Raw genomic sequence first — 26567 nt, 5'->3', positions numbered from 1 at the left:
ATACAGTGAGCTAAGGAGCACAAGCATAAGAAGCACAGGTGCCCTAACTGCAGGTAGATGGCCTGTGCCTTCGTGTAGTAGTTCAGTAGCCTTCTTTTTCTCTCCCTACATGACAAAGATAAACAAATGTAAACACAGAATCAATTGTTGATTATAATTTAGTGAAGGGTGAACACACCCATGTTACTTATTAACACTATCTCATAATTGAACAGGCAATCAAGTAACATACAGCTCTGACACAGGTTGGGCAAACAGTATCGTCAAATGGGTGAAGTGTAAGGGAACCTGTACTCTTCCCTTGGGGGAACTTCCCATCAGGGAGTGCACCGTGTACTCCCAGGGAATCAGTTTATTTTGCTTTTCCTTACTGTCTTTCATCTGTTTTGCTCATTTAAGTTGCAGATGGTTAAGGCTGGTACATTCAAGCAACCTGAATTAAGAGATCGCTTTCTTTTTTCACGGTAAAAGGAAAAGTAAGAGGGTTGTTTGTTTATCAAAAACTACTACTTGAGTTTGCTCCAGGGAAATACTGAAATTTTACTTCACATACTTACTGAAGGTCTGTAATATTGTAGCATGTTTATATGGACTGCTCATTCTGTACTAAAGTTTGATGTGCCATTCATTTCATTGCCATGTTAAAGAGGAATGTGAGATACTGAAAATTCAAATGACTTTGAAACGTAACAGTTAATGGTAATTATCATCTAGTAAACTCTAATGCAAAAAAAGGCATGTTTTAAAAATGAAAAATAAGTGATTTCAGTAGAATAAAAATAAATAGATGCTGAAAGGAAAGTAAATTTAAAAATGAATCACCTCCTGCACTCTGGGTGGATAACAATTTGGTTGCTAGACAATAAAATTCAGTGTAAGCAGAAGGGAAAATGTGATGACTGCCCCTACCTGAGAAATTCCTATGATGGGTCAGCAAGACTTTTGGAAGAGGGATGTTTTGTGTTCCTGAGACTAGATGTGGTCATTGTAAAACAAGACCTTTTCTCCCCTTTAGCCTGTACCAGTTTTACAGACAAATGCTATAGTTTTAAGAAAATGCAAGATTATTTAGATGGGTTGCTCCATCTATTCCTGTGACTGACAGTTTCCATTTTATTACCATGTGTGTACCTTGTCACAATATGGGTATTAGAATATAGCTATCTTCACCAGGAAACTGCAAAGGCTGGTTTTTGGTTGCTACTGTTGTTATTTTAGTCAATAGTGTGGACAAAAGGCTGGGCAAAAGTAGTTTGTTGTGGAAAGTCTTGGGGAGACTAGGCAAAACCTGCAACAAATCATTTTCACATGAGATATTGTAGAGCTGTGGTCATTGCCAATACCCCAGTTTTTCTCAGCTATTCGAGGTCGTTTGAGAACACAAATGGTTAAAGAGAGAATAGATGGCAGATGGATGTGTGTGTCATTCAAGGCAGGGGGAGTACATTGCTCCACTGGGCTTCTGTCAAAGTCTCCAGTATATGCATCTGTAAGCAAAAAATATATATTTAGATTTACATTTCATTTGTAAATCAATCATTTGTAGTTGAGAAATAATCTATGCACTTTCAGGAAAGGGTGAGATACAGGTGCTTTTCAGATTCCTTTTGAGGATGATAGTAAGTACTTAATAGCCACTTTCAGTTAACATAAGCTTTCCATAAATAAGATACATAACTTTTTATACATGCAGACTAAGGCCAAAGGCTCCTTTCACTCTTTGAGAACACTAACATTAATTTTTTTACTAGTACTCATGATGAATAATGCAGTTAAATTCAGTTTTGACTGTACTATTGAGAGAAACTACCACATGTTTCTCGACAGTGTCCATAAAGAGCCAACTTCAATGCAAAAGACATTTTTTTCCTTTAATTCTTTGCTGAGTTGAAGTTGTTTAGCTCCTGGTGAGTGCAACCTCTCTTGCAGCCCCAGTATTCCTGTTACTGCCATCATCCCGTTTGTGTGCTCACGGCTGGTGTTCAAGCTATCATTTCTTTTTGTCTCAGGGCTATGTGATATACTTTTACAAAGGGATCTTGGGTTTAATATTGCTGCTGTCATCCACTTTGTCTATACTGTGTATACTTAAAGGTGCTCACAGATTCTTGCAGAGAAATGTGAATTGCTGTTCTTAAATCTTCTAAACACTAGGGATTGTCTTCATTCATGTTATCTGCCTCTGTGTTTGAGTTCATCTGAAGGTATTTGTGTGCTCTCCTGCTTTTATAGCTCAGATTCTTCACGCTTTTTTACTTGAGTCTTGCAGTGCTTTGACTTCTCTGTTATGTTTGGGATGCTCCCATATTGATTTCAATTTGGCTGGAGTAGCTTCCCTTGCTTGCAAAATTCCAGGCTTTGTTTTAGACCTTCAATACTCTCTTCTTGAGTGGTAGATATTAAATCCTAAACACTATCTGTCTTTCTGCTAGGAAGATAGCTCTTGCCTCCATATTGTGAGATCGGTTGTAGTGCAGTCTGAGATCAGTTAAAGACACTTCTGGATTTTCTCTCTTCTTTCATTGTTGTGTTTTTTGTTTTTTTCTTCCTGGAAACTGAATTTCTTAGATGCATTTGCACTGGGGCCATGTTCAAACCTCTTTCTAATCACTGCATGTCTTAAATGAACTTTAAAAGTAGATAATTTCTCAAAGTTGTGAGTGATATAGGGCAAAATGTTTTAGCATCCTGTGTTTTTGGAAGTTAAACTGCAGCCTAGATCTTTGCCTGAATTTTCTGAAGTGTGATTTGAAAACTGATTTGATTAAAGAAATAAAGATTCTTTAAATCTGGTTCTGATGTTTGAATCTTAAAACTTTGCTAGTCTGCAATAATTTCCTTCTTTTACATGTGAAGTGCACAATGCCTCCATGAGGAAAATGGGCTTGACTCTTATTAGATGTTGTACTGTATTAATGGCAATACTTCACTCATATTTTATTAATTAAATAATATTTGTCAATGTGTTTTTCCTATTTTAAACCCTTACTGTAAAAGAGAACATTATCACCTCCAAGCATTTGATTCCTAGAGTGAATGCCAATACTATCCAGTCACGCCATATTCTCCTAATTATGCTGAGTTTCTTTCCTAACAGCGTTTATTTTAGTGTCAACAATATTTCAGTTAAATGTAGTGTAAAGTGCACTTATTTAGCAAACTTGTCCTTCAGAAAAGGTTTCTTTTGTCTTTAAAACACTGCTAGATTGTTTCTTTCTGTCAGTGCATGAAACAGTAGAAATCTTAAATCAATAACACTTTTTATTCCTATGCAATTGATGCATAACATCCTTCTTCACACAGAGGTTTAATGTGTTGTAAATTAATTATCTGGAATGAGTACAGGGTCAATGGACCTTGGTATGACCGGGATGTAATGTTAAAGTGTTCCATTTCCTCCCAGCCCTGCTCAGCTCTCTTGTCAACTCTTTTATATGTGTCAGTTATGCCATCTTCTGCAGTTTGTTCTCTTAAGTGTTGTTAATGTCCCTCTAGGGCTTGATCGATAGGAAAAATTTGCTTTACCATAAATTTGTCCAACAACTTTCTTTCTTTTGAAGATGGAGTATCTTTTATCAACTGTACTTGTGTAATGATTCTTAGAAAAATATTCCTACCCTTACAGAAGCTTAAAAAATAGACTTATTTTAAATCAGAATGAAATGACAAAGATTCAGCATAAACAGATGCAGACTTAATTTTTGGCTTTAAGGTACCTAAAAATTAATCATCAATGCTTGAAGTTTCTGTTAGGAGAAGTTTTGTTTTACTACATTTACCCAGCAAACCACATAGATGAATAAAACTGTTATTAGCCATGAAAAAATGCTGAGAGAGAGATTCTCAGCCGTGAAGGGTGCAATTAAAACAGGTATTCACTGGGTTTAAAGTAGCCAATTTCCTTTAAAAGTCAGAGAGGCCACCTCTATTACTTTTTTTGAAGCCACCTTGGCTATTAGTTGCCTGGGTAACAGGATCGAAGACAGCAAATAAGGCCTGTCCAGGCAGCACAGCATTGTAGGGGCCTAAAATAAGAAAGAAATGCTGGCAGGAACATTCAATTATAGGTTGTTCTTATTTTTTTTAATGTCTTTATTTTTACCAGAAAAAGGATGGTCAAAATACCTCCATGTTCATAATTAAAAAGGTGTTGATGTGGGAGCATTTATTTTGTCTTCTCTGAGTAGCAGATTACACTAAACTATTTAAGCAGCAAACGCTTCAAATCACAGTGGGGGAAAAGAAAAAGAGATGCTACTTAAAACTCGTGGCATGTTGGTGGGATCAATTTAATGTGCTGTGCTGCGTCAATGTCACTTTCATAAACTTTTGCTGAAGTGCTTTTCCTACTGTATGTTGAATGATATTGTCAGGACCGTGAGTTGGGGGTACGGTGGATTTGAGTCTACTTTACTTCCCTTGATGAAAAGGTCACTGCCACTTGTAAATCTGTTTTACTCCCTGCACAGTTGTTAGTGTCAAAGTCTGTCAGCTCTGTGGGATGTTAAAATTATACAACTGTGGTAGGAACAAGGATCATGAATTCCTGAGTGGTATGTCCCAAGAAGAAGTCTCTGATCTTTGTGTAAAAGTTCTGTGGAAAGTTTTTCATTCAGGACTTTTAGCTCCCTTTGGCTTGATTGCAGAAATAAACAATATTTCTGTTTCATGCTTCCCATCTGGTGGGCTTTCCCCAGTGAGAGCTCATCACAGGGCTACTTACTATGTCTGTTGCCCACAGCTGCAAGTGAAACAATCGCCTTTGCTTTATTTTTTTAAGGCTGTAAGGGTTCCAATTAGAGCACAATTAAAACTTGGCCTGTGTTGTGTTATGTGATTATGTTTTGACAAATCATCATCATCATAGATCAACATTGCAAGGCTGCACAATTATTTAGAAAATACAAGGTATAAACAAGAAATAAACCAACTTGACCAATGTGGGGATGGATGTATGCGATCCCTCAACCCAACCTTCCACCCAATGCAAGAACATGCAAACAATAAAAGCCTCAAAAAAACCCCTAAGCTCTTTTCTTCCTTTACTCCTAACATCATCTCAACTGTTCTCTGCATATGCAAAGACAGTTTTTAATCAGTAATTTTCCCATATTAAATTGTCATACTTGGCAGTGAGCTGCAGCAAACTCAAAGAGAGCAAAAGCAGCAGAGTGTCAACGGTGGCCGTGTCCTGCTGGGTTTGATTGATTGCAACACATAAAGTTTTGGAAGTTTTATGCTCTGGCTGTACAGGAGACGAACACACCGTTGTTTGCATGTGAAGTATGGCCAAAGCTTTTAGGTGGTCAATTGCCTGCTTAATCCAAAGGCCTCTCCTAAGGCAGAGTCAAGTTTTTCATACTGTAAGATATTTCCATATGACCTTGCAACTAAATTGATTTTTGATCTAAGTGAAGCAGTTTGCTGCTGAGGAGACAGAACAGGACCCAAAGGGGGCAAACACTGAATCTTTTTGGCTTGACTTTCAAGTCAAGGTAACTCACTGGGGTCCTGAGGGTGATGCAAGTCAACATCTGCCAAGTGAATCTTTGTGTCATTGTGGGTAAACTGGGGTAGGCGGCTGTGGGTGCACAATATATCAGTGTGCCAAGTAACCATCAGCATGAGAGGGAAGAAGGCATGCCAAGATCCTGGTTTCATTTTGCCTTAGTTTTGACTGGAAAATGCTTTTTTGGAATCCCCTGGATCTGACCTAGAAACTGTCTCAGGCATTTATTTCGGTGATGTGAAAGCAGAATCTTTAATGTGAAGTTTTTCTCACTGTCTATGAATGATTTGAATGATAGATCAGCAAACAAACAAAAAAACCCCAAACCCTGAAGTTTTAATTAGCCTGAGGAAAAATTCACTGCCACCTCTATTAATCACTACCTTGCTTTTATAGATATCTTTCCAAATGTCATCCAGTTTTCCTTTAAGATCACAAATGCTTCTGCTTAATTCTCCTGACAGAATTGCAATATAAAAATTCACCTTTTCCCTTTCTTATCAGATTTATTTCTACTGCTTGAAATTCCTAAACCCAAAATTGTAGATATTTGTACTTACATAATTAGAAAGCTGAATAAAAGCCTGTCATATCAGTGCTTGTGTTTGCCCAAGACTCACAATGTTAGACAGAGGGCATGTCTGAGGAATGTAAACAAACATCCACCTTATCAAGACTTTTACCACCGAGAAATAGAAAATAACATTTTTTCCCCCTACCCTCTGCCCTCCATTATCCCTCCAATTCTCTAAGCTGTGCTCAGTCTTTATGAGTTTTCTAATGTCCAACTTTTCCAGGCACAGGTAAATGAAGAACAATTAAGAACTGCTGGAATGCTTCACTGAAGCTGGCAGAGCAGTTCCACACTCAGGTCTGTATGTGCCTGATTAACGGGTATCTGGTACATAGCTATTTTTTCCAGGAGTACAGATATCCACTAAAAAGACTTTACCTGTTGTTTAATAAATTAATTCAAAATCCTAAATTAAAAAACTATTATAAAGCAATGTGATCCTTTTGATAAATGAGGGAATGCTTAAGTACACTTTGTTCTTTGAGTCTTATTTAGCCATTATGATCTTCATAAAGATAACCTGAAATTGCCTTGTCAGACACCTGCACAGCAGTATCTCCCAGGTATTGCTGATGCATATTGTTTACTCTTAGCCCTTGCCTTTCTTCAAATTTTCAGTTGTATCTTTACTGCTTCCTTTCATGACAGACATAATTACACCCCTTTAGACTTCCTAAATGTCTGTCTTCTACATGTCAGCCTACAGAGCTCTGGCTATTTCTCAGAGTTTGAGATGATTATTATGCACCCCTTCTTTTGTTGTATTTTTAATAAAGCTTTCAGCTTTTTTTTCCAAAATGCATTGAAACACCCTTTTTCACATTCATCACAGTTTTCCAGCTCTCCTGTGTGCCAGCACAGCCTGTGCTGCCCAAGTCACAGCTTCTTTTCTTGATATTCCAAGATGACACTGGCTCTTTTTGATTCCTGTCCTTAAATCTTATCCGGAAACTTTCCCTCTTGGCTTATAAGGTCAATATTTTGGGATGCCCTGTCAGACAGACTACAAAATACTAGCACTTTATTTTGTAGATGCAGTGCCACGTTGGCAGGCTCCAGAGCAGTGCTACTAAGGTGGTGTTCTAGTCCCAGCTGTGTGCAGATAAAGGATAGTCTCTTGTTTGGAGATCTGACTTCCCTGTTATCCTGGAGAAAGTCTTACCTTTTTGCTTTTCTACTGTGATCTAGTCTTCAGAATGAATGTTGTCTTTGCAGGGTTGAACCATTCTTAAGTTCTCCTCAGATAATATTTACTTTTATGTTTAGAATAAAGCCATTTGATCTACATGAGGTAAATGAGACCAGATGTGAAGTTCCTGGGTATGTCCAACCCCAAACTATGAACCATATCTATATGTACCATATCTAGCCTGTGAGCTCATGTAAAGGTTACTTTTGTGAATTCTTACTGCAGAAACCGCCCCCCCCCCAAAAAAAGGCTAAAGAACTTGATGTAAACAGGAGATCTTTTGTTAAAGGTTTGAAATATATGATATGAAGCATCACTATGTTGATGTTGGGCTAGATTGCCGCTGCTTTGTTTTTTTAAGGAATGACTGTGTGAAATCTTTATTGTGTTACCAGTGGTTATAGAGAACTAAATGGAGTAGACAACAGGCTTTGAAAATACTTGAGTCCAAAAATTGTGGCTCAAGCAGATGCTGAAACAAGTCCCTGCTCAGATGAGATGGGAAGTTTGATTTGGAAATGAGTGAATAAATACCCATACCAAATCCTCAGCTACTTTAATAATAGAGGATCCTTCATAAATGATCATTCCTAAACAGAGGCTCTCAGTGGCAATAGTAATTCAGGCAAGGAGGGAGGGATACTGATCAAACTATAGACTATAAAGGAGAAAGTTTATAAATGTTCTCAATTTGGGACAAACTTTCTGCTCTGCAAGATGAAGTCTATGCTGACACTTAAATTTGTAGGAGCATGAAGTCTTGTTTTAGAAAAAGTAACAGAAACCTGTAACACTTTAAACCACACTCATTGAATTGCTTTTCTGCAGACATGTTGAAGGAAAAAAAATAAGGAGAGCTCATGTGTATGCATAAGTGCTAAACATTTGAAATATTCCTGGCCAGCACCTCATGACAGTGATCCTGTCCCTGGGGTCAGACTGTTCACTCGTAATTTCAGTGTGAGGAATCTCTGGGCTTGTGAACCTGTTGTGGGGAAAAAAATGACGTCTTTTCTTTCTCAAACCATGTATGCAACCATCTGTTACTACTAAGATATAGAGCAGAATACTTTTCTAATTTGCTTATTTTGGAATCCTATTTCTAATCAGTTCAGCCAATTTTTGTATTGTTTCAACTGCCAGCTTTGTGTGTGCCCTACATGTGCAGGGGCGTTCTACATTATTTATACCTAACATTTTGATGTATCATCTTTAATGCAAAAAAACCAGTGACACACATGAGTGCCTTTATATAGTTGAACCAAAAAAGAAGAAAACAAAACTCTACATCATTTCCATACCCTCATCCTCCACATACAGTTATGATCTAGATTGCCCCTGTTGTTGGTTAATGTATGAATAACAACTTGCCTTTGCAACCTGCGATCAGATTTTACTGCAGGAGTAAAGCAAGGTCAAAATAATAGCTAATGTTAAGACAGCATGCTGGTAGTCTCCCCATCAGCAGACTATTCTTAAGTAATAGCAACAAATTAGCATTAAAAGCTCTCCACAACAAGATATACTAAAATCATACTGGATGCTCAGTGACCTGTGCAAAGAAAAGAAAATGTAATATGCTGCTTTCCAGTGCTCCCAGCCCCAGCTGCTGTAGTGTCAATTGTGTCACTGCAGCTTTTCAGAGGTGGAACCAGCATGACTCAAGAAAACAACAAAACAAGAAAAAATATAAAAATATATTCCAGATGCAACAGGAGAGAGTGTTGCAAAAGGAGACTCTTTTGCTGCAGCACAGAGTTTGAAGGGACTGCCTTCTTTAGCACAATGGGAGCCAGCTTCCCTGCTGTGTTCTCTGAAGCGGCTCATTGCAGAGCAGTAATATTATATCTTAATAAGCATAACACTGTGAACTGAGGCATATTTTTAAGTCAGACACATGGGAGGGAAACATATCAGAGCAGAGCTCTGTTATTTTTAATGGAGCATGTGTTTGTCTTGTAAGTGTGTCAGAAGAAAAGGAGCAGGTTTCAGGTTTCTTGTCACCATGTCAAATGTAGGATGGGCACTACACCTGCCTCTCTAAGTGACATTAGTGGTCTTTGATATTACAAATGACACAGGAAGGTCCAAACTACACTTGCACCCCTCATTCTGTTCTTGTATTTGTGTATATCAGTGTTCATTTGAAGCTATCCTTCAGACGACTCTCTTTAAAACTCACAAAGACAACAGTAGTTTTCACCATAATGAGAGTCTATGTCCTCTTCCCAGATTTACGTGAGTATATGGTACAGATCATGGGGGATGTGCTCTGCAGGAAAACATTTCTTTTTACATTCAACAGGAAAATAGACCATGCAGTGTAGAATTAATAGCTGCCATGTGTACCATACTGCAGCCCACACCACTCACCTCTTGTTAATAACATCAAAACTAATATTAGAGTAAAAATGTTTGCACTGAAATTCCAAAGGGCATTTTAGATTTCAATTAATATTGATAATGGGTTTTTTAAAAAGTCTCAGGTCAAGATGTATCATGAAACTATTTTCCACAGTGCACAGAAAACATACTCTGTCTTTGTGCTACAACTGGATCTAGTCTTACATCCGGCAGCCAGCTGAGACTGCTTGTCTATTATAGTCTCTTCCACCATTCCTGACAAATGAACAAATAACTAGATGCCCTGTGAAACATTTTAAATAGAACTGTCTCCTGGAAAAACTGTTACTGACAGAGACAGGTTCGATCCAGATCGAGAACCTACTTTGGGATAGAGAAGATCAATACTGGTCACTGGCTTTTTGTATTTCTGATTTTTCCTTATTTTTACTAAGCTGAGATAAGGATTATGATGAATAAAGTAAAGCAGAAAACAACCAATCTATCAACTGAAGTGCAGCCTTCCTATTAAACCTTATTGTGCTCTTAAAGCAGTAGCAGAAGCTGTTGCTATGAACTCTGTCATGCAAGAGGCTTTCAAAAAAGCATTTAAAACTATATATTAGCTAGAAACCACTTTGTCCACAAATTCTGAAAGAGCTGAAAGTAGCTTTTGAAAAGGAACCAATGTATTTCATGGCAGAATAAATTAGCTGCTATTTTTTACTTTTGAACTGTTTGATCAAAATACGGTGCTGAGCATGAGTGTCTTTAATTAATTCTATTTAGAGGGCTTCTCTGTTGGTTACAACCTGATCTTCTGACCTGGGTCCTACCATACTGTCTGCCCTTCCTGTGGTGTTCTTTGGCACATGCCTGAGAATTCCAACACCAGCTGGAGGTGCTGAGGTCCTGTCTTAAGGGCTGCAAACTGCTTTGTGGGAGTGGACAGATAAACTATGATGGCTTGGCTTTATTCTAGTTAAATAGTGTCTTCTCTGATTTTGCTTAACAAGGAAAATGCTAATTAAGAGGAAAGAATAGTCACCAAGACCAAACCATCTCAGTGATGGGAAATGATAACCTGTGATTTGACAGATTTTAGGAAGCAGTGCTAGTATTATGGCCACAATATTCTCCATAGCCTGTGACTGGATCCAGGAATTCAGCTGACAATATAAACAATCCTCTCCAATCCATAAGCACTAAATTCATCATTAAAATGTTGTTCTTCCTTTCTCAAGTCTTTCATGTAGCAAGCATCTCAGTAAGATTAAAAGGGTTTGTTACTGAGCACATCCTTAAGATAAGCAAACAAGAGCAAATCTGGAAAACGTTTTTCTGGAGATGGGTGGGATTCATAAAACATAGAGTGAGTTTAAGGGCAACTTATTCTCCTCCCATATGCTATTCATAACAGACATTTGACAACTCGTCGACAGTCAATGCAGCAGCTGAACTGACTATGTTGGGTCATCCAGTTTAAATGAAAACAAAAACTTTGTTGTCTAATGAGCAGAACAAATGCAAGAACAGCAAGTCTTTCTTGTTTCTGAAATTTCAATTGAGATCAACAAATTCAGTTACAAAAGAGGAAACAGAACTAATTTGGGTAAGAGGGAGGGTTACTTGAGCACCTGTATGCACACAAAACAAGATATTATGGTCCTGCACATGGCATTGGGTGGTGTCTTCTCATTTAAGTGCAACTTTGTAACCCTGAACAGTCCACAGGCTTATGTTTTTTTCAGCAGACTGTGTCTGAGAAATGATCCAGTGCCAATAAGACATTCAGATTTTGCAGTTACAATTACTCTGGATTTGCCTTGTTTTTTCACTCACTATACAAGTCTATCCCAGAGCTTATTCCAAGTATTAACTATTTCTTAATATGCTGTGTCATTTACTAAAAGGTATCCCCTGGTGGCTCCTATCCTGCTGAAAATGAGATTACACTCATTGGATTGGAATCATGAGGTTTTCATCTGACTTCAAAGCTAGTGGAAGCAGCAGCTAGGGGAGCCACAGAGACACACGTTTTGGAAATCCCAAGAATATAGAATTTTGTATCTATGCACATTCAGAGGTTGGGTACATTTGTTATTCCAGTATTGTTTTCTCATTATAGTTACTGTCACCATGAATCTTAACAAAGTTATTTGCTGTCCATGTATGTCCCCAACAATATGGATATACATGGTATACAACCACCTTTTACCAAAAAAATCCTCCAAGCTAAATAAAAAATAATGGTGTATGTTGAACAGAGATGGTCCTAAATAACCATCTCATACCTTCCCTCCACCACTTCCAAATTGCACAGCTATTTCTAACTTAGTGAGAGCGCATCATACCACCCATTGCTTTCTCTGTTTCAACAAGACAGAAAATGAAAAACAGCTAGCAATTGTTTTGTGTGTGGGTTCACAGATTAAAGATCAACTATAAACTGAGAGGAGTATCAAGTTCACAATATACTTTGTTCCTTTTTGGAACCCCTACCTGGTTTTGTTTTTAAAGCTGCCACAGATTTTCAACAGGATTCTTACTCCAAGAGCTCTCTATCTTTCATCACCTAGCACCCACTGAATGACTACTGTAGATGTTAGTGTCAAATTCTTCTGCAGTCATCCAGCTGGACTCTCTACAGGGATTTAGCTGAAAGGGCTTGCTGGAGGAATGACGTTATTAACAGTTCTACCTCTGTCACTCTGCATCTTTCAAATATCAGCTGTAAATATTTGGAATATGCTCATTATTTAAGATTTTAGATCTCTTCCCCAATTTTGTAAGGTATTTCAGAAGTGTCTTTCTGCCTGGAGTTATAATACATGTCTACAGTCTGGGAAGACAGCTGACAAGCCTAGTGAATCTTGCTCTATATTTGGACACATCTGCTGTTTCATTTCCATGATGCACACTGATGTGCTGTTCTAAGAGGAGGAGCGAGTCTGGCACAGGTTATATTCTGGTTATATGTTATGATACTGATGCTGAAATTCCTCTAAGCTAACTCTCCTTAATCACCCTCTAGTGGTACTTCTCCATTAAGTAAAAGATGCCAAAAGAGTTGCTTAAAGGTCCTCTGACCATCAGCCTCTTTACTGAGGAAATAACTTTCACTCCAGCTATCAGCAATTAGCTTCCTCACATAATTTTCTCATTCTCAAAAGAGAAATACATAGACAATGCAACCATGAGGTGTAGGCAAAGCAATTGAACTCAACTGTGAAGGGCTTAGGTGTGAGGAGCCTCTAGATTCAAGACAAGGTGCTGGGGAGATTTCCTTTCTGTGTGTTCTATAAAGCAGTCACACCAAAAACCCAGCCGCGTTATTAAATGTCCAGATGCGTTCAGGAGAAGCCTCTTTTGGTGAGTCGAGAAAATTTGGCCTAATTCTGTTTGTGATGGTGGCAGAGGAAATACTGGCTTTTTAATGGTTGCAAAATAAGTTGAGCAAAACCAGTTGTGTGCATAATCTTAGCAATGCTGCATGAGTGGGTAAGGCAAATATTACCTCTGGTGCTAGGGAGAGATTTGACTCTTATCTTCAATTGACCAAGAAGAAGACCTTTTCATAGCTATTCTTTCCATGGTGATTAACTGTTGATCACTGCTAGGTCCAGGACAAGGAGCTGTCTGCCCTCCTGTTTTGACCCAGCACCGTTCTGCCTGTGGGCTTTTGTTGTGGTGAAAAGGCCAGGCTTAAGCCTTGTGTGGGCTCAGAATTAAACCGTGGGGTTTGTTCTTCTCAATAATGACTAAATACATTGATAATAAATGGAAAATTTAGATTAGATGTGGAAGAGAAGCACAGGGACTTGAGAGACCCGAGACAGCATGTTTGGGAGGAGCTGTTAGTATGGTCCTGTTTGAGGCTTGTCTTCCTAGCGTGGCTGTCTTCAAACACACTGAAAGTGTACCGAGAGAAATGCTGGAGAATGTTGAAAAATTGTTGTTTTGAGAAGTGTTCATGAAAAATTGTATTTAAAATTCCCTGATGCATGAATTATGTAGGAGCTTTATGATATATACATTACTTTTAGAGTAATGTAATTCTGTTGGACAGGAATTCTTAGCTTTAAAAGGCTGGAGCATGAAGAGCTTCCTATTTCTACAGAGAGCACAGGCTTTTTTTTTACCCTCTTAAGTTTAAGCATTGGTGGAGTCTTTCTTCAGCACAACTAAGGAGGAGTACATTTTGATCTGCTAGATTCAATTTGATTTGTCAAATTTCTGTATCTCTGATCAAAACTACAGAAATAAAACTATTCCATCAGTTGAGCTGAAAGGAATATAATGTAGTTTAATATAGCAACAATATTTTGTCCTAAATGTTATGTCAAGGCTGCCTATCAATAATTCAGCTCTTATATAAAATATTCTTGCAAATAAGATATTGTACTTCAAGGACAAATGATGTGCACAGATATATTTTCAAAGAATATCGGTCTGACTGTTTACACCAGCGTAGAGTGAAAGAAACCTGAGCGTGAAAAAATAAAACAATACAAGGTTTCATGAAATACATGGGCTTGGAAGGAAAAATGATGAACATTTGGAACAACTGGACTTCCAGCATGGAAAGCATCTTAATTATTCTATTGCTTTTTTTTTTTTTTTGAGCCAAATTTAAACAGATAAAAAGTGCCAAAAGGAACTTTAATGACAAAATATCCATAAGCATGGAAGAAATGTGAAATAAATGAAATGTGTAATGCTGAAATGGGCTGTTCCAAGGTAATGCAGCCCACACCTCAGAGCTAGAAGTGAAAAAAAAAAATTGAAAAGAATTGGTACTTAAATCTCATTTAGGATCTACAAAAGAATCAATACCTTGAAAAAAAATCTATGGATTTGCCCTGAGGTGAAACACTAAGGTGATGGGAAAAGCTTTTATTGCAAGATAACTATGTAAAATCTTTGTATTTCACAAAAGAATATTTAATGATCTTTTCTGTTTACAGGTTATTTCACATTTGGATATGTTATCCAGTAACGTTTTACACCTTCTAAATAGAACAAAATGACTTTGTTCAGCTATCCATAAAGGTAAGGGTTACTGTTTATACCTCTGATTTTTAAGAGGTATTTTTGGTCTTGGAGTGGTAAAAGTTCTGTCCCAATTGTTGCAACGTTGCCATCCCACACTTCAACATAATATGGTTTATGCATCTAGAAATCATGAGATGGGCTTCAAAGCCATGAGTTTAAAGTTAAGCGAGTACATTTGGCATGTCTATCCTTCCAGGCCTTGTAGTTTTTCAAGTTACTTCCTAACTTTTCCTCACAATCACAAATATAGTGTTCTTTTTTCCTTTGATTTAAAAAGAGCAGTGAATGATTTTACATAGTCTTTTACACAGACTCTACAAGTTGATGCTTAAGTCTCTTATAAGAAATTCTGATACTACAGTAACTAGTGATAAGTATACTGTTTGCTAACCCAGATTTTAAATGCTTCCTTGAAGGAGAAAGTTAAAACTATATAAATTCTTTTTGCCAAGTCTGTTTTTGTTTCTTACAGGGAACAGCCACGTAAGAGTGAAATCTTCCCCTGAGGGTTTTATTTATCTATTGATTTGTTTATTTTACTGTTGAATCCCTGTAACCACCAGCTCTGGCATTTATATTTCTTTTTCAGGTCTCTACAAGGAATGGTGAAGTTGAAACCTCCTGGAGAAGCCATCAAATTTACCCTCTTTACCCTGCAGAGCCGTTTTGGTTGGATTCTACTGCAGGTCTTTCAACAGCTGAGGAAACAGAAATTTATCCTGGTTTCTGGACATCAGTAAGGATAATGTGTCTTTTTATCCAGGCTGCCTTGTTTCTCTGGAGTTCACTGGCACACAACTTTGTATTGCTTTAGGCAGCTAGTCAACTTTGCTGACCTGGGCAACTATGAATGGAGATTTTCATGTGGGCAAGACTCAAAAGAGAATATTACTAGAAAGCTTCTGAAAAGGGAGAACAATGACACTGCCTTATAAGCTAGAGATAACACTCTGTCTTCAAGGACTCCATCATGCTTTCCTGAGGAGCAAGATTTGGCTGGATCCAGGAGAAATTGTTTTGCTTCCTTTCATGCATATTGCCCTGTGGCTCCCACGTGTCCTGCAGCTGGTACAGAGCCCCATAGCATCTGAGGTAAGCTTCAAGCTACATGTGGTTGCATTTCTGAAAGTGATGCACATATCTATGATCACAAAAATTAGATGATTTCCTCAGGGAACTGCACACTGTGACACTTGAGTGTACTCCAAGCAAGAAATACAGTCTTGTGGTTACAACAGGTCTACAACATCTATTGGACTATCAACTTTGATTTGGTAGTTAGTAAAGCCCTGTAAACATCTGATATTGATGTGATGCTGTCGTGAACTACGAAAGCAATATTGACCCAGCTGCGTCACCAGCAACAGAGATGAGGTTCCTCTTCTCCCATCTTATTCCAAATAAGAATGGTATCTTTTCATATTTATCATCTTGCTTTTTTTCTTGTCTTACACTATCACTTCACTCTATACTTCTCCTGCCCTTTCTGGGTGGCAGACAGTATAACTTCATAAGATGTATTGGTGTGGATGTGATTCTGAGATAGGATTTTTGCTTCTACAATCTTTTGGTAAGAGAAACTGAACAGCCTCAGAGATGGATGGGTGAAGTGAAGTAGAATATTACTGAATAATCTTCAACCTTGAGTGAGGAAAATGAGATACAGGATGTCTAATGTTTCATTGACACCTGTGAAAAGAGACATGAAAACATCTAAGCTGCTGTGTGAGGAAGAAAGCTAAGGGACCCACATGCTCACCCATGCAGCCAGTGAGACAACAGGGATCCCATGCATCTCTCCTTGTGTAGCCACAGGGCACAGGCTGTGCCTGCTGCATGAAGGGGAAGCAAAGCACGTTTGGTGAGTTCTCAGTGCAGTTTTCCTCTTATTTCTGTGCAGGAGATAATACTGACTTAAAAGAAAAGTTCTGTGTAAAATGGGTAAAACACAGCTCCATGTTTCCTAATTTCTGTAGTAATTTCATGATTAGGTTTCTAAAAGAAAGGACGTGTTTTTATTTTCATAATTAACAGGAAATACATGTTATACATTAAATGTGACACAAGAGAGATGAATTATGCAGTAAACTCCGTGTGTGCTGATCGGCACAAAGCCCAAGGCACATTCAGCAGAGTTTCTATGAAGATCTGTAATGAGTTTCAAGTACATCATTTCCTGATGGAGGATAAGAAAACATCCATCAATGCTAATTTTCCCACAGTTTTTTGCTTTTTATGAATACTTTACAGCTTGAAAAAAAAAGAGATGAATTTCTAAAGTGCAACTTGAGGAAACTCTCTTAGCAATTAAAGAATATTCCTAGCCAAAACTAATCAGGTTATAACTTTAAACATGGGAGTGGTTCAAAGTAGAAAGCCCCAGCCTTTGTTTTCTTCCAAAAGGTTAAATTGGTTCCCCAAATCTGAACAAGGATATTTTATTTTCAAGTTGAACTCTAAACTAGACTTGTCATTGTGCCTTCAAAAAGGCAGCATTTAGATGTTAGACTCGTTCCAGGTTCTGTGGTTGTGTTGCACAGGATTAAGGACTAGATAGTCTGAAAAAGCAAATTTAAGGGACAGTGGGGCATCTCTATTCCAAGCTTGGAGGCTCTATGAAGTAATGCAGACTTTGTAGTGGAGCACAGGAGCATATGCATGGGTTTAGTCTTCTCTTAAGTTTCTGTTAAGCTCTTGCCATGAAGACATCCTGACATTTTAAGACTAAGTTGGTTTTAGATACCATTAAGGATGCAATGGCAGCACTTCCAGTTAGGCAATTGCTCCTTTTATATTGAAATCAATTTGCTTGATACCAGACTTCAAAGAATCCAAACCTAATACCTGTGAATATTTTTCCAGATGATATATGTTGATTATTTAGTAAGGAAACATTAAATATATCCTATGTTTATAAAATAATAGATATAAAATATGTAGTATGACTAAAACCATCAATGTGTTAAATATAAACATTATACCTGCTATAACAAAGTACTTAATATGTGAAGATTCTAGTGATTTTAGAGAGTTTAGAGGGGCTCAGGTGAAGATCTCCTGTGCTTTGGTATTAGGAAGAAAGGCTAATTTATTCTTGATTGAGGTAGGCAGAAATAGGCTGTTGAGCTCTGGTACCAATACGAAACTATTTTGTGATACATTAGGGAATAGGAATATAGCAATGAATATTGTTCACTTTGGTGCAAACAAAACTTTTGTAGTCTGATCCTGCACTCATTTCCCTGCTCAGTAGTTAGGGTGCCAAATGTTCATACTGGATCTTAAACTACTAGAAAGCTCAAGAGTATATCAACATTTGCAGCACAAGGTGTCTTTTCTTTGATCGTTCAAGTTTTCTATCACTCTAGGTGGTTCTAAATAATAAGAAACTGTGATCCTCTTCACTACTTGATTCCAGTAACCATGCAACAGATGATTTCCAATTAGTGCTTGCCATTATTGTTTTAGTCACATGCTAATGCTTATCCACAGATCTACAATCCTGTCAGTGAATCAGTTCCTTTTAATTACATATTTATAAATCACATTGCTGTTTGTATGGGAATCAACATTTCTCTTTTAAGGATTTAAACATTCTATATATTTTTCTTCATTTTTTTTTCCTTTTAGGGCAAAAACCTGTGGAAGTGTTTAAATGTGTTAAAATGTATGTTCTATATGCTAATTAGCAAGAGCATCACTCTGAAGTTTTGTACAAACATGTACTATGAAAGACAGAAATATTTGATCTTCATATTTCTATGGGAAGTTCTTTTGTATAAGAATCTGATTTACAAGTCCAACCTGCCAGTGCAATGCCCACACTGTCAGCATTCAGTGCCGTATGTCTGCTTCAGCAGCCTTTCTGCCTTGAAACAGATGCTGGGCGCTAACAGCCCTACTCACTTTGTTGTACTGAGAACTCTGAAAAACATGCGGGCAGAACAGGATCAGCATCCTCAGATTTAAATATCCCCTTCTACGTTCTTTTCCCAGGCAACTATTCTGTCATGAGCTTAATATGTTCCTTGAGTCTTTGAACAAGGATGATTGCACACAGGATGTCTGTTAAGGTGTCCTTGTCCTAGTTAAGGGAAAGTTGTTGTAGGATAACAGTCATGTTGAGCAGATACTCAGGTGTGGGACAGAGAGGTATGTATGTTTGGTTCAGATATTAGGGTTAAATGACAAATGAAGAAGAATTCATGATAAAATTCATTAGTGTGATGACAGTTCCTTCTGGAAGGCGTTTCAAGCAGCTTTAACCAGGCAGGTCACACTCCACAACTGTCTTTCCTGTACGTAAAAAAAAATCTGCTGAATTTGAGATTACTGAGAATGAAGAAGTTGCCAAGGGAAAACTGAGGAATAGCCTTACAGGTACATACCTGATCTCTGTAGGAACCTTCGAGCCTCTCTTGCTCTGATGATAGGTTGATTTGATTTGCTGACCTTGTAATCTTGGAAAGCATATGTTTGGGATGGGATCGTGGTGAGGTAGGTAAGTTCAAGAAAGCCTCTTTGGTGCATAAATAATTCCTGTCTCAGAGGTTTCCCATAGTAATCCTCTCTCCCCAAATCTTGTGTGAGTAGCAATTTGAGTCATGATCTTGCCAGTATGTACATAGTTTGTGGCTCAGGGGTACAGGATGGTCACTGGTTCCTGCTGTAGTGTCCACAGGCTGATCTTCACCTTACTCCCAGTAGTTATTTAGTTAGGATCCTCGACTAGGCTGCATTATCTGCCACGAGGTTTTTCTGGTGTTGTGAATGACTTGTGCACAGCAATTCAGCACTAGATAGTGAAAAAACAATTAGCTTTTATAGTTTGGTTGCCATCCAGTCCTTGAACTCCACATGCTCCTCAGAGTCTGTGTTAAAAACCCCTGGCAGTTCCACGTTAGTGGAACATACAGATTTGAGACTTTGATTTTCTTCCATTTTGATATATAGGTGTAGATTTTAAATAGTTGTGAAAGAAAAAAACCTTAGACTAGGGGAGATGGCTGCCCTCAGAGAGGAGTGACACAATGGATTTGCTCTGAACTGCCTGGGATCATTTAAAACCAATGAATTAAAAATCAGATAGTCAGTGAGGGCTATAATTTACACTACAGAGGTGATAAAGCCTTTTGTGTTCATATTTACAAAGAGAGCATTAAACTAGAGTGATTTTTTTATATTCTTCTTCCCACCAGGGAGAAATGTGAAACTCAATTTTACCCCCGATTGGTAAGGTGCTAATTTGTCTGACAAGTTGTTGGAATCTCAGCATGTTTGAGGTATCCTTGATGTATCAACACCTTCATGCTGAACGAAGGATGCCTTTAATGTGTAAATGTTTAGTACATATCCTATATCTCATTAGCCAGAGCAATACAAACCACACACAGGCAAGAAGGGTCAGAAGCAAGCTCCAGTCAAAGAAAAAAGATCTTTTATGTTCTAATTAAATGAGCAAACATTTAGAATACGTCTCATTTGCAAGTAGTTTATAAAAAAATATACTTGAAATTTGCAGCCTAACTTGTGTCCTAAGGGCCTGATGAGTCTAATAGCAAATGGTGCACCCTGAATTGGTGCCATGTTATGCTGATGTTCTTACTGTGTGTAATATCTCAAAACACTAAGAACGGCAGAAGAAAAGCAATTGTTAATAAAACCACAAAGGTACACGTTTCCTAACGATTTCTGCTGTTAGTCTAAACCTTGGTAAGTTATATGTAACTTTAGAAATTTAGCTTCATTGACTCTTTTATGACAAGGAAACCATTTTCCAGGGAAATACCATCTCTGTTAGAAGGAAAGATAGAATGTCCAGTTTCATTTCATTCTCCAAGTATGGCAATGCTATAAAGAAGCCAAGCCAGTGAATGACATATTCTGTAAAGAAAATCTGGTAGAACTGAATGCAACTGCTTTGAGCTGTGGCTCATGTGGAGAGCAGAGGTGGTGAGGTGGAGAGAGCAATTTGCTAAATATCTCCTAACGGGGCTTTTCTGTCTGAAAGAGAGAAGGCTACAGCTCTGAATGAGGCAGTGGATGCTGTGGTCACACTCTCTCAGCTAGTTGTCACTGCCAGTTTCCCAGTTTTGGCTGGAATTATGCTATTTCTCTTTGAAAAAATTTCCAGGCTGAGGTGAGTGTCAGGTTCATGTACAGCAGGATATAAAACTAGAATTTTTGCTCATTTGCCTTTCTGGTTGTTACTTTAAATCTTCTCCAGGCTGTAGTACTTCAGACTTTTGGTGCAATGGTTTTGATAAGCACAATACAATAAGAGAAACAAAAAGCAAAAAAAAGCCTGCAATTTAAACATAGAAAAAAGAGAAAGGCTAGATTTTGCTACCATACTTTATTACAAAGACCAGGAGGGAGAGCTGATTAGGACAAGCCTACTGAGCAAGAAGAATCTCAGTGGATACCATATGATGTTGTGGAGAGGAACAGGGAAAGACTGTGGTGTCCTGCAAATCATGGTCTCGAGAGTACAAAGTTTGCCACATTTCTGAGTTACTGCACAAGGGTGTTAGGTACCTGGTTGTGGCCTTGTTTATATACCAGAGTTCTTGCCACAGAACTATAGCTTATCTAACATATTCTGCTTCTCAGCAGACCTAAATAGTCTATATAGATACATTTACTTATACTGGCTTTTATACTGAGCAACGCAGAGGGAGAGTTCATGGCAGTGAGTATGTCTGTGAAACAAGTGGTCTCATGTGTCTTGCATGGATTGCATTAAATATATTTATGAAAGTACAATTAGAAAGTCAAAACGTAGACAAAGATCTCAAAGTTGTCTCAAACATTCCACCTTGAAGGATCTTTTTTAAAAAAAATCCCTCTTTTGGCAATCTTTATTACCTGTCTCAGGGAGAGAAACGTGTTTTCAATGCTATGGGTCAGTGTTGGAAAAGTGGGTCTTGTTTGTAGTGCTGGTGAGATGCATAAAAACTATCTGCATCTATTTGCTTGTTATGTGACTTTGGAAACCTTGTAATTAAATAAATCCCCACAATGAAATTTTGCAAAATCCCTTTTCCAGCCAAACATGTTATTTTTTTCATCTGTGTTTGAAATGTTTAGAACAGCTCCCTCTGTCCCTCACCAGAGTAAAGTGGTGGGTACTTAGGGACATTTAGACTGTAGCTATGGGATTGCCCTTCCCAGGCCCACTGCCCTTCAACAGTCTCAAACAGTGCTGGTGGGCTCATTATCACCCCTGTTACCCATTCCACCCTGGCTCTGGTTTAGATGGTGCCTCTTACTCTGCCTAGACCAAAGCATATGGTGGACACGGGGCTGTGGGGAGAAACAAGAAGCTTATGCTCCATTTGTAGCCCCTGGGGAGGACACCTGGGTGATCCAGCTCTCACCAGCACTCCCTCTTCTGCATGCCACGTGTGCACATGGCTGCAGACTACTGCTAGCTGCATTCTCATGCTGCACAGGAGAGATTACAGACCCTCTTCTCATCACTATTTATCCACATTACATGAAATCAGTCTAATGCTGCTTGTCAGCTCAGTGGCAATAGTGCCCTCATCCTGCGTATGGGTTCATTCCTTCTTTCTGCTTGTCTTTTCCAGAGGATGATCCCTTTGAACTGCTGAAACCTGATGACTTGCAGTCAATAGCCTGTAAAACAATAAGGTCAGTGGTGCGAAGATTCAGATTTTCTGCCTCTAAATGCAGACTGCTGTGCCGAGCCACTGAGTTGAGTCTGACCTAAGCTGATTGTCTGATAGAAGAACAAGGTGGGAGGAAAGACATTAAAAATACCTGGAGACACGTTTTGTTGTTAATATGGTAACTGTTCACTTCACTTAGATAACTGGGGGAAATACAGCTGCCAAAACTTACAGTAGATGTGACTAGCAAATGTCATTTTATTGTTAAACATTAAATCCCTGATGGACCCTGTGACTTGAATTATTGCCCCCCTGCAACCTTGTAAAATGATCAAGAACATTCACAAATCCAGTCATAGACCATCTTTTTTCAATGAAGGTGAAATAGGACTCTAGTTTTCTTTTTTACAATTTTTTTGGTAGGGATTTTTTTCTCTTGTTTTTTTTCTATGTGTGAGTAGTTTCTTTTAATACTAATAAGATTGTATTTATTTGTTCTGGGCAAATAGAAATTTGCGAGACTTGCATGATGGCAGAAGTGTTAGAGGGGGACATGCTCTGCTAGGAAATGCAGGTTTAGATCCAAGAGGAGTTAGATCCAGACTGGATCTCAAAATAAAGTTGTGACAGCAATTCTGAACCATTTGGGTGACTTCAGATGGACACACGTGTGGTGCACAAAAAGTGGCATCACACCCAGAAGTGTAACCTGGCCGCCTCCAAGGGGTTTGATGCTGGCTGATGCATCCATGTTGGTTGGACCTCACAGTGGCTCTAACCCATGGTGAGCTTTTCACAGCCAAAACATTGCATAGAGCCTCAGAAAGACTAAAAGATTTTCTTGACCAACAGATTAAAGCTTCTTTTGTGGTGTGAGGCTATCATCTCACAAAAAGTTTGTCCAAGATATTGTTGCTAAAGTGATGACAGGAGTGTTGTGGCAAGCATTCCATCTTCACATTAAACCCTGAGTGAACTGGCCACAGGATCTGAGTGACCTGCTTCTGTGCCCAACTGAATGATGAATACTCTCTGGATTAGTTAGCTCTGTAAATATTAATGATCATGACATTGCTGGAGGCTTTCCATAAGGTTGCTGTGTTAGCCTCATATTTATGTTTCTTATACTAAGACAATTTACTAAGTATTGTTAAGCATTTCTCTTATACTAGTGTCTGGAGCTTGAATCAGAAAAGCTGCAAGAATTAGTCCTTAAAAAAGTTCTATTTCTGCCTCAAATAGAATTAGCTGGCATCAATTCCAAGAAGAACTACTGTAATGAGGTTTCGCTGTTGAGAGTGACCAAAACAGATCATATGAAGCAGCACAACAAGTAAAGCAGAGCAAGAAAGAAAAGGCCAGGAAGACAGAGCAGGTATGTGAATGTACTTTTCACGAACACTTTGACTTTCTTGCTACATTCATTTCCTCTGTGTCACACAGTTTCATGTCATAAAGTTTCAGGTCATACTAGCACTAATCTTAGCTGGAACAAAATTCCATCTCTGACCTAATACAACAGGGACAAGTATTGACATAATTAACTTCAATTTAGGTGCCTGTTTTGAAGTCCCTGGGAGTTAGAGGAGTGTAGTGATACTTACAGGTCTTGGTTTTGTTAGGGTAATGGTCATAAAGCATTTGTCTACTCATAACTGACAGAAGTAAATATTCATTTCAGATCTGAATCCAAGCCTCAGATGCCTACACATTTATTGGCACAGATATGGCACTGAGATTTGCAGAGATGCACGTGCAGAATTGTGAGATCAGACCCAGATCCTTGGAAGTGCTCATTGGCCATAAGTAAGTGTATGCAATGCTGAGTACTGCTGTTTTCCTCTGGCACTTTTAGTGTGAGCAGGTCCACCTACATCAGGTTGCAAAATGGGCTCACATGGAGCTAGGGGCTTTCACAAACTTACAAGGCAGGAGGCCTCTGCAGGGTGGGATGGAGCTGCCTCAGGCCCCCATCCTGGTGATGGGTAAAACTTGCCGCTGTGAGCAGGATTCGAACCTGCGCAGGAAAACCCCATTGGATTTCAAGTCCAACGCCTTAACCTCTCGGCCATCACAGCTCCCATTTATGGACACTTATGTAATGTCTCTCCACAAACTATTTGCCTTAGCAATTCTCTTTTCCTAGGTGGAGAAAATCTATTCATGGTTAAGTGTCAGCTGATTTGCAGCACTGCAATTTATTCACTCAGCAGCACAGTAAAAAATACACTCCCTGGGTGTTTTTTTTATTCTTCCACAAAAAATTCCCAAAGCAATTCCAGAGAGGGTCATTTTCAAGGCTTGCATCTATCTAAGGCATTTGAAGGTCAAGACCAAGTAGTCTGTGGAACTCCTTCATACACTGAAATCAAGTTCTTCCAAATCTGATGTCTCCTGATAAGGATACAATGTGCTGGATGTAGAGCTAACACATTTCTGAGCGAGTGGCCTGTTTCTCTAGGGTTTGCCCTTGGGAGCAAGCAAGATGACCTTAGCACTCTTGGCTGGATGCAACCTTTTAGCCAAAGAAACCATCATCAACGGAAAAAAAAACCCACCCCAAGAGCCCAGACTTCCTCTTGACATAAAATAAGTAATCCTGGCAACTCAGGCAGAACCAAATGACTTTAATTAAGTTAAAACTGAATCTTTGTGTGTGTTTGACAGTACTCAAAGTTCAGGATTTAATTTCAGTTTTTCTAAGGGAAAACCTGAACAGAACTGGAGAGGTAGACCAGAACTTGATAACTGAGCACTGGTGTGAGATTTATCCTAGTTGTTAGCTTTTCCTTAGGCACCTAAATGAAGTAAGGGATGGATAAAAGCTGCCACCACCCAGAGCTGCTTGTGACACTTGTGGACAGACCTTCAAATCTCTAAAATTTCAGAAAATGTAAAAAAAATGTTGCCAAAGCCCAAATGTGAGCTGGACAATACTGAGCCCATGAGCTGGGCAACACAGCCCCCTGTGCTGTGCTGTTGCTCCCCAGCACGGAGGAACCACCACTCTGGTTTCTCAGACATAGCGTTTGGTTGGTAAATTCATTTTGCATAGGGGCCTTTCCCTCTTTTCTGGTCTACTTCAAAATGACAGGCAGGAACAAAATCCCATTCGATTAAAAGAAAGTGAAAAAGGGACAAACAAAAACAGTTTGAGATTTTTACTTCAAAAGCACGGCAGTGTTTTAGCAGCAAGGACTGACTTCATTAATGCTGTCTTGGTCATGCTGCTACCATGAAGAGGTTTTTCAGTGTTAGTGTTCAAAAATATTTTAAAGAGCCAACTATTTTGCTGCTTTGAAATAGCTCTACCCAGGAGTTACTCTTCTCATTCATTTTCAAAACAATCAGCTTTTCCGTGTGGAGACCATGCAAGTCCATCAGTCTTCAAAGACAAATGAAAAATAATAGGCTTCCTTATTCCAGACCACTTTCTATTTTTCGTTCACCATCTGCTTTCCTTTTCTTATGTGCACTGCAGCAGCAGCTACCACGGTCATGTGCTGGGGAAACAGGCCCATGCATGTACTTGTGCACATATATGAATGTGCTCAGAAATGTTTCCTCTTCTCGTCCTCTTTTAGTTTCCTTTCCTTTGCATCTGTCCACCTTATCTGCTCTCATTTTTAAATGCTGTCCACTGCCCTGATATTGTCAGTCCAGAGTTACCAGAGATCCTAAACTGCTTTCATTTCCAGTGCATCTTGACACAGCACTGACACTGCTTTTTGTGGTGTCAGAGCCAAAGGCCATGAGCTCCATGCACGTACCCTCAAGTCATTCTGACCCTATTAGCTCCAAAATGAAGCTATTATAGTTTATTCTGAGTATACTGAGAACTAGTCTAGAACACTAAGAATGTGTGGGATGTGGGAGACAGAGCAAGAAGCACACTTCTGTTCTCAGATGAGGGAGTCCCACCAGAGCAGGCTGCTGCAGAACCACAAGTCCCGCTGAGCTTGGCTACCTCAGCACCTCTGACAGATGTGTAAGCTGGGTTTTGTGACTTTGGCACACAAGTATTACACAGCTACTTAGGTTAGTAATCTGAGCAGACAGGAAACAAGAAGCAGCAATGCAATGTCACCAGCGTAGTTAACATGACTTCCCTGATGAAACAGCTGGAGCAGCAACAAACTGACAAACTCATCAATCTCATTAGAGGAGTCCAGTCCTAAACATCCCAGTAACTTTTGCGTATGCTCTTTTACAGTGGTGGTCTTTATGCTGGAACAAGCTGCAAAAACACTGAAGAAATAGTTT

The 26567-nt window shown here is 38.8% G+C and overlaps 1 non-coding gene across 1 annotated transcript; it reads right to left on the bottom strand.

Annotated features, from left to right (window-relative positions):
* Positions 1 to 24300: 24300 nt before the first annotated feature.
* TRNAS-UGA (transfer RNA serine (anticodon UGA)) lies at positions 24301 to 24382 on the bottom strand. The gene has a single exon. It is a non-coding gene; the product is annotated as a tRNA-Ser (tRNA).
* Positions 24383 to 26567: the final 2185 nt, after the last annotated feature.

This window comes from Colius striatus, chromosome 10 (assembly GCF_028858725.1).
Source record: "Colius striatus isolate bColStr4 chromosome 10, bColStr4.1.hap1, whole genome shotgun sequence".
Lineage (NCBI taxonomy): Eukaryota > Metazoa > Chordata > Aves > Coliiformes > Coliidae > Colius > Colius striatus.
The sequence above is the reverse complement of the archived record's forward strand: the minus strand, read 5'-3'. Positions and strand labels throughout refer to the sequence as shown.